At 41.4% G+C, this 19,430-nt stretch overlaps 1 pseudogene; it reads left to right on the top strand.

The window, feature by feature from the left end:
• The first annotated feature begins 5,163 nt into the window (after nt 1-5,163).
• Nucleotides 5,164-6,400, top strand: LOC102131048 (argininosuccinate synthase pseudogene; annotated as a pseudogene).
• The last annotated feature ends 13,030 nt before the right edge of the window (nt 6,401-19,430 follow it).

A 19,430-nucleotide genomic window follows, 5' to 3' on the forward strand; every position in this document is an offset into this window, starting at 1 on the left:
TCTCCACTACCAAGCTGTTCTCGGCAATTTCTTCAAACTTTATTGATTTTTGTCCTAGATATGGTTCAAATGTTCCTACTTCTTCACATAAGTAGAAATTTTGTATTGTATGCTGGATTTTAGCTGCTATTTTCTTGAGTATCTGGATTTTGTTGATTCCTTAACAGGGTTTTGAGCTCTGTTCTGAAAGGCGGGCAATTTATTGAGAATTAGTTTAATCCTTCCAAGTCATCTTTACAAGATTTGTTTGGGAAAGTCTAAAGCGGTGCTTCCCTCTTTCATGCTAAATTAGCCCTCTTCCTAAGTTATGGCCTTTCTCAGGCCTCTATTGCGTACTCTGGGTGTTCAGTACATTCTCTCTGCTCAGGGTGTTCAGGATTCAAATGTCCCTGACCCTTTCACTAGCCCTGGAAATTGTTCTTCTCACAGCACACTGACAGTCGTTCTTTCCCTGGTAATAGTTCTTTTCTGGGCATGTGCAGTAACCCTGTGCATGACCAGTTCAGTGTCTGGCGTACTATGCAGATTTCTGGATCTTCTTTTCAACACCACTCTCTTCTTCCAGGAAAATTCTGGACATCTCAGGGTTCTTGAATTACAGCCTCTTTCTCCTCACCTCATTGATACTGCTGTGCTCTGTCTGGGCCACCTGTCCTCACACCAATATGCAGAACGTGTGTCTGTACAGAAACCCAGGGTGTTTATGGGTCTCATTGTATTTATTTCCCTTCTCTCAGGGATCACAGTTTTGGAATACCTATTGAAAAAAAAGTCTAAAAACAGTCACAATAGATTTTATTTTATTTTTTTTTAGCCATGAGAGTATAGTACCAACGATCTCATCATGGCTGGAAATTTCTCATGTTTCATTGGCAAGAGCCCCTCTCTCACATGAAGTGTACCTTTCCTGAGATCAAGAAGTCTTCAATCAACATCTGAACAAAATCAGCGTTCTAATGAGATTTTCAAAAGAAGGCCAGTGGTATGTGGAGTCAGGAAGATACTTGTTGGCGAGGGGGCCATTATATTTTTCATCATAGATAATCCTACTTTATTCTCTGGTTACTTTTAAGGTTTCCCTCTTTTCTCTTTCACTATGATGTAGCCATTGAGGAAGTATTTTTATCCTGCTTAGGATTCATAATTTCCCTCTCATCTGGAAATGGATGTATTTCATTAATTATTGAAAATTTCCCATTATTAATTAAGTAAATATTGCCTCATTATTCTCTTTATTTTCCTCCTTTGGAGAACTTAGATATAAATTAGACCTTTTCCTTCTATCTGTCAGTTTACCACTGTCTTTCATATTTCTCTTATTTTAGGCTGTATTTTGTGTGCATTCTCAGATCTGTCCTCTGTTTACCTAGCTGTCACTTGAGTTGTGAGTAGTCAGATGTTTAATCTGCCCAACAAGTTTATAACTTCAACACTTCACATTTTTCATTTCTATAAGTATTATTTGGTTCTTTACAAACATCACCAATTCATCCCCCCCACCCCCACCTCCATTATCCTCTTTTTACTGGTACAATTTATCAGTTGTTTTGATCTGGGCTATAAGTAATAAAAGACCAAGTGCAAATTATTTGAACTATAAGAAGTATACTCCACACAATAAAAATTTCAAAGACAGGGCAGCTCCAGAGTAGTTAAATTCAGTGGATCCATTATATCGTCAAGGACTCAGGGTCCTTCCATGTTTCTATTCTCCATCCTTAATGTTTGACAGTGCCTTGGGCCTTTCCCTTCATGGTTCACAAGATAGCTGCAGCAGCAGCTCCAAGCACCTCATCCTCACATAGGTTGTCTAGTGGCAGAAAGAGGATATTACTTCAAATGTCCATGTATATGAACCAAGAAGACTTTTCCACAAACTTCACAGCAGATTTTCCTCATGTCTTGTTGACTACAATTGTGCTGCACACTGTTCTTAAATTATAAAGAGATGGAATTACCGTAACTGATTTACACGAATCACGATCTGTCTCCTCTGACTGGGCAGTAACCCAGGCTCCCCTGGAGCTCTAGCTGCTTTAAAATCTAAAAAAAAAGTATAATAACATCTGTGATAAGCTAGAAATTGGGAGAAATAGCTGTTCGGTAAATAATCAATAGTATCTATTATAGCATTTATTCCTTTAGAAAAATCTAACTATATAAATATTAATAAATACTTCTTTTAAAGAATTGTTCAGATTCTTTTATTACTTTCATTCTTAGGGTCATAATCCTCCTATATTATCTTTTGACTGTCTCAGAGTTGATCACTTCCCCATGAGGCATGTAATTTTCTTATAATGAGCATAGCAATTGTTTTCCCTGGTGGGAATTTTATAAACACAGAGCCATAAAAGTGGTCTGTGTTTTTATTATGTTTGTTTAAATATTTACTTCAGCTGAGGCTTCCCTAATCCAAAACCTGTTTTATTTATTTGTTTTTGTGAGATGGAGTTTTGTTCTTGTTGCCCAGGCCGGAGTGCAATGGCATGATCTCGGCTCACTGCAACCTCTGCCTCCTGGGTTTAAGTGATTCTCCTGCCTCAGCTTCCCAAGTAGCTGGGACTACAGGCGTGCACCACTATGCCTGGCTAATTTTGTATTTTTAGTAGAGGCAGGATTCCACCATGCTGGCCAGGCTGGTCTCCAACTCCTGAAGTGGGAGGTGATCCACCCACTTCAGCCTCTCAAAGTGCTGGGATTACAGGCGTGATCCACCACGCCTTGCCTGAAACATGTTTTTATATTAATATTTCAATGTGAGGAATGCCATACTAAATGTGTAATATACATTTTTATTCCACCCTATGCATGGTCCAAATGTGGGGCTTTGATTTCTTACAGTAGGCGTGTTTAACCCCTACCTGGAGGCTCATAGAGCCAAGTGATCTTTTGGTCACCCAGAACCAGGGACATAGTTGTTTTCAGCTCTCCTTTTCCAGAAGTGGCAGCCCTTCCAGAATCCTGGTTTTATCTAGAATTTACCCTTTTCAACAAGGCTGTTTTCTTGCCCAAATCTAGGGAAATCTGACCCCCGTGGGAGCTGTGCTATGGTGGCCATTCACATCATACTGCAGCTCCTCCTGGTGGGTGCTGGCAGCCTCTAGAGACTGTATTCCATCTGAGCTCTCTGGAGAATTTCTTCTTTGTTTTGAGCTGTTAAGTATTGACTTTTTTAAACCCATATTTTATCCAGCAGTTCAATGTGCTTGTGGTTGAGGGAGAGGGGTCCATATTAGTTCACTTACCATATTAACAAAATGTTTTTAAAGCTTTTTAAAAAAACTTTATTTAATCCACTTAATGATTATTTTTTTTCAGATGATAATTGGGGGTGTGGGTATTTAGAAAAGCTACTTAGAAAAGTTTTGTCTGTTGATTTTGTATTCTGTGTATCTTGTGGAACAAATAAAAGTTCAATTTTTGGGGGGTTGGTTTTCTGTACATGCAGTCATATTGCCTGAAAACAATAATTTTGTTTCCTATTTTCCAACATGTGTACCTCATACCAGTTTTCTTTTCTGCTTTATTTCATTGTCTATGATTTTCTACGATGAATAGTGGTGGTGTAAGGATCAACATGTCTACCTTTACTAGAGGTGATGCTAAGTTGCTTTTTTTTTTTTTAATCGAATAGTGATGGGTAGGAGATGCACTGCCCATCCCCTTTCAAGGAAGGACTTGCTGCTACAATTCCTTTGGGGATTTCCTCAACTTCAGGGAGCTGCCTCAGCCAAGAGTACACCCTTCACGCAGTGCCGGGCATCCAATTATTGATCGAGGCAGGGGTATAAAAGCCAGATTTTATAGGTTCAGTGCAGGACACCACTGACGGGCTCTCTCTCTCTTTCTGCCAAATCCTGCTGCCTTCTCCCTTCCCCAGGGAGTGAATCCTAATACATATCTTGCACACTGAACGCAGTCTCAGCATCTGCTTTCAGAGAACGCAGCCTGAAGTTTTCTTTTCCTCCAGGTTGTTTAGAATTTATAAAACAAAAAAGAATCACACCGAATTTTATCAAATGTTTACCTAGTATCTAGTGAGATAATCATAAATTTCACTTCTATTGCTCAAAAACGTAATGAATTATACTATTAGATTTCCATTCTTAAATTCATAGTGGAAAATCTACTTATTTAATTAGAAGCATTTTAAAAAATATTCTGCTATATTTTAGTTGCTAGAAAGTTATTAAGAATTCTTGCCTCTGTTCATAAGTCATACTATTCTGTAATTTCTGTTTGTTTCCTTTAATTCTATTGTCTTTGTGAGCTTTGGTAGCAGGGTTATGCCAGCCTTGCAGGATAATTTGGGGGAACTTTGTATTTTTAATAATGTTCTGAGAGAGCTTACAAACATAGGGGTTACCTGGTTCCTGAAAGTTTGTTTGCATCAGCTATAAAACCATTTATGTCTGGGGCCTTTTATTAGAAAGAAGAAGTTTTGATTATCTGGAAGGTTTTTTTTTTTTTTGAGACAGAGTTTCGCTCCTGTTGCCTAGGCTGGAGTGCAGCGGTGCGACCTCGGCTCACTGCAACCTCCCGGTCCCAGATTCAAGTGATTCTGTTGCCTCGGCCTCTGGAGTAGCTGGGACTACAGGCATGTGCCACCATGCCTGGCTAACTTTTTGTATTTAGTAGAGACGTGGTTTCACCATGTTGGCCAAGCTGGTCGCGAACTCCTGACCTCAGGCGATTCACTCGCCTTGGTCTCCGAAAGTGCTGGGATTACAGGCATGAGCCACCGTGCCTGTCTTATCTTGCAGTTTTATTTGTGGCCTTTCTTCTGTTTTATTTGGTGATTAATATTTTTCTAGATAGTAATCTGTTTCCTCTAAATTTTTTAATATTTATTTTCATAAAGTTTAACATATTATTCTTTTTAATTTTTAAATGTTCTTGATTGCATTTATATTCTATTTCCCTTCCTAATGAGTTTATGTGTGGGTCCCTTCTTCCTTTTGTTCTTGATCAATCTTAACAAAGTTTGTCTATTTAATTTTATTATACTCATCAAAGAATAAGCATTTAGTTTCCTTTCAAGAACTATTAATTTCCGCTGCTCTGTTGCCTGCCAGGGCTGCCCAAGCCTGAGTGGTTCACTGCACCATGAAGACAGATTCCAGACGCCAGCAACTCATGCCTCCAATCCCAGACATAGCTATGTCCAGCAAAGGCTCCATGTTCTGGCCTATCGTGGCGGCCTGGACACCTCCTGCATCCTCATGTGACTGAAGGAACAAGGCTATGATGTCATTGCCTACCTAGCCAACATTGGCCAGGAGGAAGACTTGGAGGAAGCCAGGAGGAAACTGAAGATTGGGGCCACAAAGGTGTTCATTGAGGATGCCAGCAGGGAGTTTGTGGAGGAGTTCATCTGACCGGCCATGCAGTCCAGCACAGTGTATGAGGACCGCTGCCTCCTGGGCACCTGTCTCGCCAGGCCCTGCATTGCCTGCAAACAAATGGAAATTGCCCAGCGGGAGGGGGCCAGGTATGTGTCCCATGGCGCCACGGGAAAGGGGACCGATCAGGTCCGATTTGAGCTCACCTGCTACTCATCGGGCCCCCAGATAAAGGTCATTGTTCCCTTTATTGCGGGTGTAGGAACAACCGGTTCAATGACCGCAATGACCTGGTGGAAGAATACACAAAAGCAACACGGGATTCCTATCCTGGTCACTCCTAAGAACCTGTGGAGTATGGACGAGAACCTCATGCACATCAGCTGTGAGGCTGGAATCCTGAAGAACCCCAAGAACCAAGCGCCTCCAGGTCTCTACACGAAGACCCATGACCCAGCCAAAGCCCCCAACACCCCTGATATTCTCGGGATTGAATTTTAAAAAGGGGTCCCTGTGAGGGTGACCAATGTCAAGGATGGCACCACCCACCAGACCGCCTTGGAGCTCTTCATGTACCTAAAGGAAGTCGCGGGCAAGCAGGGCGTGGCCGCACTGACACTGTGGAGAACCGCTTCACTGGAATGAAGTCCCGAGGTATCTATGAGACCCCAGCAGGCGCCATCATTTACCACGCTCATTTAGACATCGAGGACTTCACCATGGACCGGGAAGTGCGCAAAATCAAACAAGGCCTGGGCTTGGAATTTGCTGAGCTGGTGTGTACCAGTTTCTGGTACAGCCCTGAGAGTGAATTTGTCCGCCACTGCATCGCCAAGTTCCAGGAGCGAGTGGAAGGGAAAAATGCAGGTGTCCATCCTCAAGGGCCAGGTGTACATCCTCAGCCGGGAGTCCCACTGTCTATCTACAACCAGGAGCTGGTGAGCATGGAAGTGCAGGGTAATTGTGAGCCAACTGATGCTACCGGGTTGGTCAACATCAGTTCCCTCAGGCTGAGGGAATATCATCGTCTCCAGAGCAAGGTCACTGCCAAATAGACCCCTGTACAATGAGCAGCTGGGGCCTCCTCAATGTGCAGATCCCCTAAGTACAGGAGCTAATTGTTGTGATAATTTGTAATTGTGACTTGCTCTCCCCGGCTGGCAGAGTAGTGCGGCTGCCAGGCCCCAGCTTTGTTTGTTCCCTGGTCCCCCTGAAACCTGCAAACGTCGTCATCAAAGGGAAGGGTGGGGGGCAGATGCGGTGGAGAGCTATAAAATGACAAATAAAAGGAAAAAAAAAAGAACTATTAATTTCCTTTTCATTGTATTGATTTCTTCTCATATCTTTATTGATCACTTCCTTTCTTTGTCTTGTTTTGCTTTTATTTTTTAATCATTACTACTTATTAATAAATGTGTTTCTCTCTGTATCTTTGGCTATATCCTATTGACAGTACATGGGCTTCTGATAATCATTGATTTACAATTAACTGGTAATTTAGCTTTGTAAAATCTGCAACCCATAATTTGCTTAGAAAACTATTTTTAAATTCCAGTTGTATGACTTAAACATACACATATAAATACCTTTTAATATTGACTTTTAAATTATATTTGATTATTGTCAAAGAATGTAACTTAGTAGATTTCCCTAGAATTTATTGAGTTTTTTAAATAGCCCAATGTTTGGTCCAGAGTTACATGTTTTTCAAGGCTATTCAAAGAACAGCCCAGAGGTCTTTTTTTTAAACACCTACAATGCCATGAATTCATAGGGAATAGGTTCCAGTAGCTCATAACTCCTTCCCATTGGTTCTCACAAAGTGTGCTTCTCTGGGTGGAGCAGGCAGGAGCTTCAGTTGAACCCACTTACCTTTCTCTTTGGCTTCTTTCTTTTTCTGATCATTTTCCTTCACGCGTTTCAGGAAGCTATCTCAGCTCTTAGGGTGCTTAATGTGCTCAATACGCACATTAATTCTCTTGGCAAGAATCTTGCCCTTGTTTATTTACAACAATGCCAGCAACATGCTGGCGAATATTGTAGACTCTTCCAGTTTCGCCATGGTCACACTTGTGGGGCATTCCTTTCTGAACAGTACCCATTCCCTTGATGTCTGTAATATCACCTTTCTTATAGATTCACATATATGTGGCCAAAGGAACAGCTCCATGTTTTCTAAAAGGCCTAGAGAACATATATCGGGTGCCTCTCCTCTTTCCCTTTGTGTTCGTAATTTTGGCGAATTACTGGAAGATGGCGGATCTGGCTGAAAGGCAAAAAAACAAGAACATAATTTTCTGTTTATTGAGAACATAGTTAAGAATACAGCTATTAAATCGTTCTTACTAATTGGATATTTTAATTTGCAATGTCTTATAGTCTTATTTAAATTTTGAGTACTTCATACATCAATTTTTTTTTCTTTTTTTTTTAGACTGAGTCTCGTGCTGCCACTCAGGCTGGAGTGCAGTCACACAATCTCAGCTCACTGCAACCTCTGCCTCCTGGTTCAAGCGATTCTCCTGCCTCAGCCTCCCGAGTAGAGTAGCTGGGACTACAGCCATGTGCCACCACGCCCGGCTAATTTTTGTATTTTTAGTAGAGACGGGGTTTCACCATGTTGGCCAGGCTGGTCTCGAATTCCTGACCTCAGGTGATCTGCCTACCTTGGCCTCCCAAAGTGCTGGGATTACAGGTGTGAGCCACTGCACCCAGCAGATCAATTTGCTACAATTGCACATTTTTCCTGCCTTTTTCATTTTCTCTAAGCATTCCTAACAGTATTTCCTTTATGTATTTTGGCTCTATGTCACTTGGGGCACGAAGGTTTGTAACTCTCATCTTCTTGGAGGATCCTACCTTTTCTCAATAAACCCTTCTTAGTTTAATTTAATTTTTTGCTTTTTCATTCTGATATGTTTAACTAAATATTGTAACACATTTTGTTTTTTGTTTGTCTTTACCTAACACAACTTTGTCCCTTCCTTTTATTTTAACTTTCTGTTTTGTTTTGCTTTTAAAGGGATGTATGCAACCCTTTTGAAAAGCCAGTATGGACTTTCATTATGGACATTTTATTCTTCCTGCTTGTAGAATGCCGCATCCTCTTTACATCTGTACAAAGTGGCCTGGAAAAGCAGGGAAATTAGAAAAGATAAGAAGAAACAAATTGGCATAAGTAAGAGTTTGTCTTTTCACAAGAAATTAGAGAAGTTTTGAGTGGCCCATTTGTCTGTATTTCAAAAGGGCTGCTAAGTCTATTTACAATTTGGACAATTGGGCTGAGACAAAGACATCCTGGAAAGAGACCTAATCTAAGGAACTTTTCAAGAGCTGTGCTCAGTAGGCACGCATCAGGCAGTGGGAAGAGGCCCGGGCAGCCTCCCAACTTCCCTCCTTTCTGCCTTGAAGACCAGAAACCAGAAGTGAGAATAAGCAGGTTTTTAAAAAAAAAAAAAAAAAAAGTAAAGAGAATGTGGGGAGAGCCTGAAGTCAGAGTGAAAATAGAAAGGAGGTCAAGAAAATAAGAGGTTTAGACAAAAAAAAAAAAAAAAAAAAAAAAAAAAGCAAGCAAGCAGGCCAGGCATGGTGGCTCACGTTTGTAATTCCAGCACTTTGGGAGGCTGAGGTGGGTGGATCACCTGAGGTCAGGAGTTCGAGACCAGCCTGACCAACATGGTAAAACCCTGTCTCTACAAAAAATACAAAAGTTAGCTGGGCATGATGGTGCGTGCCTGCAAATAATACCAGTCCTCCATTTTAGGGCTCTGCCAAGTTTCTGGAAGCCATATTGTTGTTCTTGAAGTCTCTCACAGAAAACACTAAACTAAACCAGTCTGTTAGAATACTAAAGAGTCGGCCGGGCGCGGTCGCTCAAGCCTGTAATCCCAGCACTTTGGGAGGCCGAGACGGGCGGATCACGAGGTCAGGAGATCGAGACCATCCTGGCTAACACGGTGAAACCCCGTCTCTATTAAGAAATACAAAAAAAACTAGCCGGGCGAGGTGGCGGGTGCCTGTAGTCCCAGCTACTCGGGAGGCTGAGGCCGGAGAATGGCGTGAACCCGGGAGGCGGAGCTTGCAGTGAGCTGAGATCCGGCCACTGCACTCCAGCCTGGGTGACAGAGCGAGACTCCGTCTCAAAAAAAAAAAAAAAAAAAAAAAAAAAAAAAAGAATACTAAAGAGTCTTTAGTATGAGAATACTAAAGAATATGTCTATGATTGAAGTCTCTCATAGAAAATAGTAAAGTAAACCAGTGTGTTAGAATCCCTCATTTTCTCTCATACTTCTTGTACGTGTGGTCCCATGTTCTCAGCTTCAGTTTGACAAAACGCAGCCAGGAGTAAGTCAGAAGGACTCTGCGCTTGGCCTCTTTGTTTTGTTTGTACACTGGCAAAAAACTGCTGCTGAGTACAGATTCAAATACCTGTGTATGGTTGAGTGCTTTTTTTGTGTGCCTGGGTGCCTGAGGCCTATTTATTTTGGGAGGCATATTGGTATTCGTTTCCATTAGAAAGTGGCAGAAAGAAGCCAGATCAATTTTGTCCCACAGAAGGGGAGCAATAAATATTTCTAAAAAATATTTAGGAGGGAAGATCAGTGATAAGCAGGAACATGCCGAGGAATATTGGATATTCTGTCTCAGGACCTTTGGAAGTGCTTAATGCCCAGAAATCAGAAAAGCTTCTTTTGTGGTAAAGAAATGGCAATTTGAAAATAATCTATTTCTAAGTCTCAGTGATAGTACTATGAGCCTACCAAGGATCTGACATCTAAGTACAAAGGAAAGGGGAAATGAAAAATACAGAAGGAGAAGAACCCCATTTAGAAAAAAAAGAGCCTATTGTGCTGAAGAATCACTGGACACAGATCTTGTATTAGGCAACACACGTTTTTATTGAGAGTTGTTTGAATTACCAATAGGTTCCCAAGTGGAAGATCGGTTACAAACTGAGTCACATAAAACAAGAGATCTAAAATAATGTGGTATACCCAATTTGTAGGGGATTGGCTTATGATTTCATTCTGAGTTTTAAATTTTATACAGCCACTCTACTAAGCTAGAGAAACTGGTAGCTCCAGTGTGATTTTGTTTTTGAGCATTTCTTCAACACTCTCGACTGCATGGTGATTAAAATAAATTTACCCCCCAAAAAAGACAAAATTCTCATGAATCCTAGACCAAAGGAACTTATGTGAACTTTAAACCAAAAGTCCGATGGATACATGACTCATGGCAATTCATGTGATTTCTATGGACAATGACTGCCCAGCCTCTGGCCACATTCCTGGAACACTCCTCGAAGAGTCTGTTCTCACGCTGCTGATAAAGACATACTGGATACTGGGTAATTTATAAAGAAAAAGAAGTTTAATGAACTCACAGTTCCACATGGCTGGGAAGGCCTCACAATCGTGGTGGAAGGCAAAAGCATGTCTTTCATGGCAGCAAAGAGAGAACGAGAGCCAAGTGAAAGCAGAAACCCCTTATAAAACCATCAGATCTTGTGAGACTTGTTTACTACCACAAGAACAGTATGGGGGAAACTGCCCCTGTGATTCAGTTATCTCCCACTGGGTCCCTCCCACAAGTGGGAATTATGGGAGCTACAATTCAAGTTGAGATTTGGGGGGGGACACAGCCAAACCATACCACTCTCCCTGAGATATACCTCTCCCTGTGCCAAGTACAAATCTATTCAATTAAATTGACACAGAAATCCCACTTTGAGTAATATATTCTATGGAAATAAAAGCACTAAGATTTAAGTCCAATAATGTTTATTGAAGCAAAGTTTATAACAGTAACAAGACTGGAAATAACCAATGGCCATCATTAGGAATGGTCAAATGAATGTTGGTACTTCTACTTTGTGGAATATTATGCAGTTATTTTAAAAGAGTTAGATCCTTACCTATTGATGGCAGTGCTGTGCATTTTACAGTTTTATAAGATGAGAACCATTATTTCCCCTATTTTACTTTATAGATAAGAAACCTGAGTACAAAGATGGTTAAATAATTTGCCAAAGATACCAGAGCTCGTAAACAAGGAGACAGAATTTAAGCCCAATTAATTTGACTCTAGAACCTGTGCTTTTTATCCAACTTACAAGTTTCAGAGAAACAGAAAGTAACCTAACATTGGAATAACAATAAACAACCCCCCAAACCATACAATGTGTTTTATAAATTTGTGTGACTGTGAAGAAAGGTGTGGAGAGATGCAACCAGGTTATTAACATGGATTACCTTGGGGAGGCAGGTGTGGGTGGGGACGAATGGAGTGGGAGAGCTTATGAACTCTTTAAACATATTTGCATTGTTCTCCAGGTTATAGACAGCACATGTCTAATAGTTGTATCTCTAGTCTAATTGATAAGGTTCTTTGTGCATCCACAATCTATTCCATAATTCATTAATCCATCCCCAAAATATTTATTGAATATCTGCAACAAGGCCAGGCATAGTGATAGACGTAAGATATCTAGAAGAGCTTCACCCAAGTGTGGAGATGGACAATAAAGTATGTGATAAGTGTTAGGACAGCAGTTTAAATACGGGGGCATACAGTTAACACAGGCAGGACCAAAGTGTGGGGATAGCAACATTCTGGAACATTTCCCAAAAAAGTGACACTGGACAACCTTGGCTTGGCAAGCACCTATCATCTTGACTTGACTCATATTACCTCGTTTTCTTTCATTTTATCTTATTTCATTTCTTTTCAGTTTAGTTTCTGGTTTTGACAGGCAACAAGGTAAAGACTCTGAGCCTTAGGATCAGAAAAACCTGAGTTTGAAATCCTAATCTGTAATTTACTAGTTGTGAAGAACTTGGAACAAGGTGTGCTTATTTTCTCTAAACTTCCTATCCTTCATCTGTTAACAGCTGATAATAACTACTTTTAGGCTAGGGTGAGTGCCTGGGTTTTACTGCATTAAAATCCTTTCAAAATTTACAGGCTTAAAACAACTACCTTTTATGCGTACATGTTGCTCATGAATCTGCGGGGTTTGGGTTGGGCTCAGTGGGGATAGTTTACCATTGTTCAACACAGCTTTAATTAGTATGGTTTGATGAGGGCTTGACGATAACTTCCCAAATGGTTTATTGTCAAAGCTAGCAAGTTGATACTCAGTCCTTTCCACATGGGTCTTTCCATGTGACTGCTTGGGCTTTCTACAACATGGTGGCTAGATTCTAAGAGCAAATGTTCCCCAAAATGGGAAATACAGGCTGCTAACCCTTTCCAGTCTGGGGCCAAATAGTCCATGGACTCATTTTTGTATATGCTGTTGCTCAAAATAGTCAAAGAGCCCATCCAGCTTCAGGAGGAGTACACTGGAATATTTTGAGGAATACAACTGTATACAATCATGACCAGAGAAATTTCCCAGGCAAAGAAATGAAGGTGCCAGCAGTAGGAAGTTGGGTCTGCATGCACTGAAGAGTTAAGTTTGAGGGAACATAGACAGGGCACCAACATGGCACTACTGCCACCTGATCCATCCCAGAATGTGAGCTCCTTCAGTTATAGAAATCTTGGACGGTGGGACAAAATAGGTGTTCAAGAAGTGATTCCAGAATGGATGAATGGATGAATATAAGAGTATTGACCCTAAATATAAACAGAAAAAAACCTAGCACCTACCATGTCATTGACCAAGGGTCAACAAACAATGACCAGTGGGCCAAATCTAGCTTACCACTTCCTTTTATAAATAAAGTTTTATTTACAACAGTACCTATCTGTTTAAGTGTTATCTATGGCTGCTTGTATGTTTCAATGGTAGAGTTCAATCACTGTGACAAAAACCTATGGCCCACACAGCCAAAAATATTTATAGCAACCCTTTACTAATCCTTTACAATAAATGCTTGTAGACACCTGACATAGAATATTGAATTCTGAGCAGTTTACATCCATATTTCTTATCATTTCTCCTTTATTTTCCTATTACTTTTGCCTTTCTTTTCTTTTCTTTTTATTCATCTATTACGATGTGCCCAAGGCTTAAGTATAGCTTAAGGGATGAGAAGAAATTTCACCCTAAGATCCAAAAAAGAATTTTGATACCACTCTTATTTTAACAGATACAGCTACCACAAGTGGGGAAGAAGCAAGCAGAGAAGGAAAAATCAGGGACAAAATGTAATTAATCAAAAATGGTGTTGCTGTCCAACAATTAGCTTGACTGCCCTTTTTGCAACAGGGCCTGACAATGTCTTATTTATACCACATTTGGTTGCCACTTGGCCAAGAAGCTTCAGCTGGGTACCAATTAGAGTTCTTAGTGGCAAACAACAGAAACAAATGTTGGACAATTGAATCAGAAACTAATGTATTAAATGATATTTAGAAGCTTTCTTCATATCCAGGAAAGCTGAAGAAGCAGGTCTAGAGGCTATGTAGCAAGAAACATCCAAAGTCCACAAAAGTGATCCCACAAAGTCCACACTTGCCTCCACTACTGGATAAGAAACTTAGCCAGTAGTAGTCTCATCACTGCTTCTGGACCTTTGACCTGGCTAAAGAAAACATCACTACTGCCTCTGGAAGGTGGAGGGGGCTCTCACAGGATCAATCCTGATAATTGACTATGCACAGTCGTTGATTCCCTGACTCCTCTTTGTGTTGCTGGTTACTGGGTCAAAGTCTGACTCCGAGGGCCTGATTGCTGAGTTGTAGGTCACATGCTTGTGTCCTAGTTGTAAGGGAGCCAGGGAAGATGAGAATCTGGCTTTCAGAGTTGGAAGTATCTGTTCCCAACCCAGAAGATCCTGAACTTTTGAATTTTCCTTACTTTCTTAATGTTTCCACGTCCAGATTTTAGCAAGAGCTTTGAAAGGTGATTCAACTGATTAATTTTTTAATTCATCCTTAGCAGTATTTACTAAGGGTAGGCTGCATGAAAGCAATAACCTATGCTTTGCTTGTGGCCACATATCTGGTCTGTGTCTGAGCATGGGTTCACCTCATCCACCACCACATATTAATGGAACACTTATTGGTTGTGTTAAATTTGCCATTTCTTAACTAATTTTTAAGAACGTCACTATTAAATGAAGAAGAGAACAAGGATGTGAGATCAAGAAAAGGGGCTTTTTATTGTGCTTTAAAAATTTTTTTATTTGTTAAACAGTAGGAGGAAATATGAGCATGTTTTCCCATTCGTAGGAAAGACTGTGCATAGAGAGAAAGGTTGATGCTACATGGATAGAGGAGGAGCTATGGATGGAGGCAAAGTGTTCATGATATTATGATGGTCCTATAGCCCAGGAACAAGGAATACCCATGTCATAGCTTGATATTCATCACTCTTCCCTGCGGAATTCCCAATGGAGGTGTATTAGTCTGTTTTCACACTACTGATAAAGGCATACCGGAGACTGAGTAATTTATAAACAAAAAGAGGTTTAATGGACTCACAGCTATATGTGACTGGGGAGGCCTCCCAATCATGGCAGAAGGCAAAAGGTACATCTTACATGGCGGAAGGCAAGAGAGAATAAGAACCAAGCAAAAGGGGTTTCCTGTTATAAAACCATCAGATCTCGTGAGACTTACTACCACGAGAACAGTATGGGGGAAACCACCCGCATGATTCAATTATCTCCCGCCGACTCCCTCCCACAACACGTGGGAATGATGGGAGCTACAATTCAGTACGAGATTTGGGATATCATATCAAGAGGGAACCAAATATGAAGAATAACCAGCAAAAGGGAAACCTATTATTCCTTCTTAAATCATTAGACACGATAGACAATGCAAGGCTCTCCCAAAACCTATGTTCAAAAACATGGTTAAGACCTGGAAACCTAAGTAAGACTTCCTGCTTCCCCACATGTAAGCAACACACTCAAGTGTATTTGCAAAGAAAGTATGGCCCATACCCCGGTTCACTTACATACATAATCTCATGGCATAGAAAAAAGTGAGGAGCAGTGTTTCACAACCGGCACTAACGGCATTTTGGAGCAGATAATTCTTTGTTGGCGGAGATGAGGAGGTACTGACCTGTTCTGTGTAGGATTTTCAGCAGCATACCTGGCTTCTACCCACTAAATGACAGTAGCACACCCAACTCTCCCAGTTGTGATAACCTAAAATATCTCTAGACATTGAGAAATGTCCCCTGGGGGCCAAAATCCCCCTGGAAACTAGAGGGGAACAGAATGGTTGGCGGGTCTCTGGGAAGTAGATTCAATTTTGTTCTGAGGCAGGAAAGCAAGAGAATAGTTCCTTTGTGGGTGCAGACTTTTAGAATGCAGTACTTCCACCCACAAGTAAAAAAACACGTGATGATGGGCCGGGAGTGGTGGCTCACACTTGTAACCCCAGCACTTTGGGAGGCCTAGGCCGGTGGATCACAAAGTCAGGAGATCGAGACCATCCTGGCTAACACAGTGAAACCCTGTCTCTACTAAAAAAAAATACAAAAATTAGCTGGGCGCGGTGGTGGGTGCCTGTAGTCCCAGCTACCTGGGAGGCTGAGGCAGTAGAATGGCATGAACCCGGGAGGTGGAGCTTGCAGCGAGCCAAGATCGTGCCATTGCACTCTAGCCTGGAGGACAGAACGAGACTTCGTCTAGAAAGAAAAACAAACAAAAAAAACACTTGATGATGGCCGGGCACAGTGGCTCATACCTGTAATCCCAGCACTTTGGGAGGGCCGTGGCGGGTAGATCACTTGAGGTCAGGAGTTTGAGACCATCCTGGCCAACATGGTGAAACCCCAACTCTACTAAAAATACAAAAATTAGCTGAGCATGATGGCACACACCTATAATCACAGCTACTTGGGAGGCTGAGGCAGCAGAATTGGGAGAATTGTTTGAACCGGGGAGGCTGAGGTTGCGGTGAGCCAAGATCGTAGCACTGCACTCCAGCCTCCAACCTGGGTGACAGAGCAAGACTCCATCTCAAAAACAAAGTAAAACAAAACAAAAAAACATATCACTTGATGAAAGCCCAGGGGGTCTTACCATGTTGACTAAAATCTCTGTTCTTGGTTAGGCATGGTGGCTCATGCCTGTAGTCCTAGCTACCCAGTAGGCTGAGGTGGGAGGATCCCTTGAGCCTGGGAGGTTGAGCCTGCAGTGAGCTCTTACGGTGTCACTGCACTCCAGCCTGGGTGACAGAGCAAGACTCTGTCTCTCTCTCTCTCTCTCTAAAATAAATAAATAAATAAATAAATAAATAAATAAATAAATAAATAATTTGAAGAAGAAGACCACTAAAAAACCCCTCCCTTTATCCTTCTGAGGGAACAGGTGGGCAGAGATAGTTAAAGTGTCCCCTCTACTTTCATCTTTGTTTTTGATTGTCTCTCATCCCCCAGGGATGGCAAACAGGGATTAAGGTCCATGGACGGTGAGCTATCCTCCACTCATACAGGGATAGGGTGAGGGTTTCTGGGACACTAAAATTAAGAAAGTCCCAGGCAGCCGGGCATGGTGGCTCACACCTGTAATCCCAGCACTTTGGGAGGCCGAGGTGGGTGGATCACAAGGTTAGGAGTTCAAGACCAGCCTGGCCAACATGGTGAAACCCTATGTCTACCAAAAAAATACAAAAATTAGCCAGGCGTGGTGGCGTGTGCCTATAATCCCAGCTACTTGGGAGGCTGTGGCAGGAGAATCTCTTGAACCCAGGAGGTGGAGGTTGCAGTGAGCCGAGACCATGCCACTGCACTGCAGCCTGGTGACAGAGTGAGATTTTGTCCCCCACCCCCCCCAAAAAAAAAGAAAGAAAGAAAAAATAAGTCCCAGGCTAACAGTATCAATTGGTCAGAACCCAACAGTATTGTAAAGTAGCTTGGTTCTACCAGACTTGGAGAAATTCCCCCAATATTATACCTGGCTTCTACCCACTAGATGACATTATATTATATCATCTCTTGTCCCTTAGAACCCTCCTAGAATCTGTTTAACTATTGCCCCCAAAAGACCCCGAAGTGAATCACAATGGGATATTAAGTTAACTTAAAGGTTGCAGAGTACTTAAAGGAAAAAATTCACTCCTATTCCATTTTCTATTTCCTATGCACAGTCATGATATTCAGACTAGCTCATTGGAGTTTATTCCACAAGCCAAAGTAATGCAATAAAGAATACCCCAAACTTGAAACAATATGAACTTTCTCCCATTTAATTCACTAGAGAGAAATTATAGCTGAGAAACAGAATCTATCTCCTTTGGTTGAAATTAAAATCTGAAAGAAATTATGGTCTGTTATTCTCACCATCTTCACTTCTTATGTTGTTCGCTTTCAGCTGGAGTTGCTAAACTCAGATGGAGTTTCAATTCCTTTTTCAGAAGCTGTGACCTGGAAAATCTTCCACTGGGATGGGTGGAGCTCCCTCAAACACCTCTAAAACAGGGCTAATCCAAACCCACTTGTTTCACCACTCTGGTTTTCTGACACTCAAAAGGATCAGCAGAACTTGCAAGAACATCAGTGGGTTAGCCTATGCCCACAAAATAAAGCGAATGAGGAGTTGTGACAGCAGTTTGCTTCCAAGCAAAGTTATTTCTCTAGATCTCAGCACATGGTGTAATCCAGACCACCTTGCTGTTGGCAGTCAAAGAACATAGCAGGCACTCAATGTTTTCTTGGGAAAGGTGGATAGACAAATAAAACAAGAGAGAGAAAATAGAAGACATGTTTCAGATTCTGCCTGTCATGACTGTATGACCAACACCTGTTTCATGAGACAATCACATTCCATTTTGGGGTTTGAAGCAAACCTGCATCCTGGAGGCACAGTGTTTGAGCACAGGCTTTTAAATTTCCTCTTCAGCTCTTGAACTTTTAAGAATGACACTGAGTTTTTCCTCTACATCAACCTGACTAATATACGGGTTTCCAATTGTCTTTACACATTCATTATTTAAAACAAGATCACCTTCATGCCAACCCCCAGCTCCAACCCACCACAGTTGACCCCACAGACTGGGCTCACATCTAAGATTTGCGCTTATGAAATGAACAAGTGAGAACCAGCACGAGATCATATGCTGGTGGAAACCCTGATGGGCAGGGGCCAGGTGGTAAATTCCAGGACCTAAGGACAAGCCACATGAATCCAAAGCTGAATTCCACAGTGATTTTCTTTTCCTTGCCTTCTCTTCAAAACAGCATAAAGAGAAACTAGATTTGAAACTACCATTCTAGTGCACTGAGAATTTAAATTCCAAATGTTTCACACATTAGTGTTCTCTAGTCCTTAGGAATGAAATGGCTTTTACAGATTAAAATACTGGCCCACCGCCCTGCCTGAGAAATAAAATAAAGGGGAAAAAAGCTCTGGTGAAAAATTCTTTAAAAATTACTCCACTTGCCAGACCTAAAACACTTATATATGGAAGCTCTGTTTTGAGATGAGCACTTTCTGACTCCAAAGTATCTCTTTTCCTAAAAACTAATATTAATTCGAGTTACAGTATCAGTTGTCACAGGTACACCAAGGACCTCATTCTTCCCTATGTGATACTTTGCCCCCAATACTAGTTCTTATGTAGCTATCCACATGACCCTCACTGGTAGTCCATATGCATGGGCTTTGGGAAGGAGGGATTTTGTATGCTGTAATGATGACATTACTGCCAAGAATCAAAGGGTCCTTCCCGGATGCTCACTTCTCCTCCTTGTGGGATTTCAGACCAAATATATGCAAGAAGCAATAACCAAAGAGAAAACAAAATAATTTTTTATTATTGCTTTCTTGCCCAGGCCTGGAGTGCTTGATGTCAATATAAATAGAAACAAGAATCATATACAACCATAAACCTACACTTGTGTATTGTACAGGCCTGAAGATATGCACCATACTTCAAAAGCCATCAGGGATTTCTGGAAGATCCAAGAGGAAATAGATTGATGACAAAACCCAGGGGAGAAACTCTCAACTTCCTATGAGAAAAAAGTGAATACTACAACAAGAGCCTTGGAATATTGCCAAACTCAGAAACAGTTGGAGTTAAGAGAAAGAGTTACTCATGGGAAAATTGATTGCATGAAAGAGGCTCCAAACTCAACAAATAGAACTAATCCTCATGGAAGTAGAGTCAATA

Source organism: Macaca fascicularis, chromosome 15 (assembly GCF_037993035.2).
Source record: "Macaca fascicularis isolate 582-1 chromosome 15, T2T-MFA8v1.1".
In the NCBI taxonomy this organism is placed as follows: domain Eukaryota; kingdom Metazoa; phylum Chordata; class Mammalia; order Primates; family Cercopithecidae; genus Macaca; species Macaca fascicularis.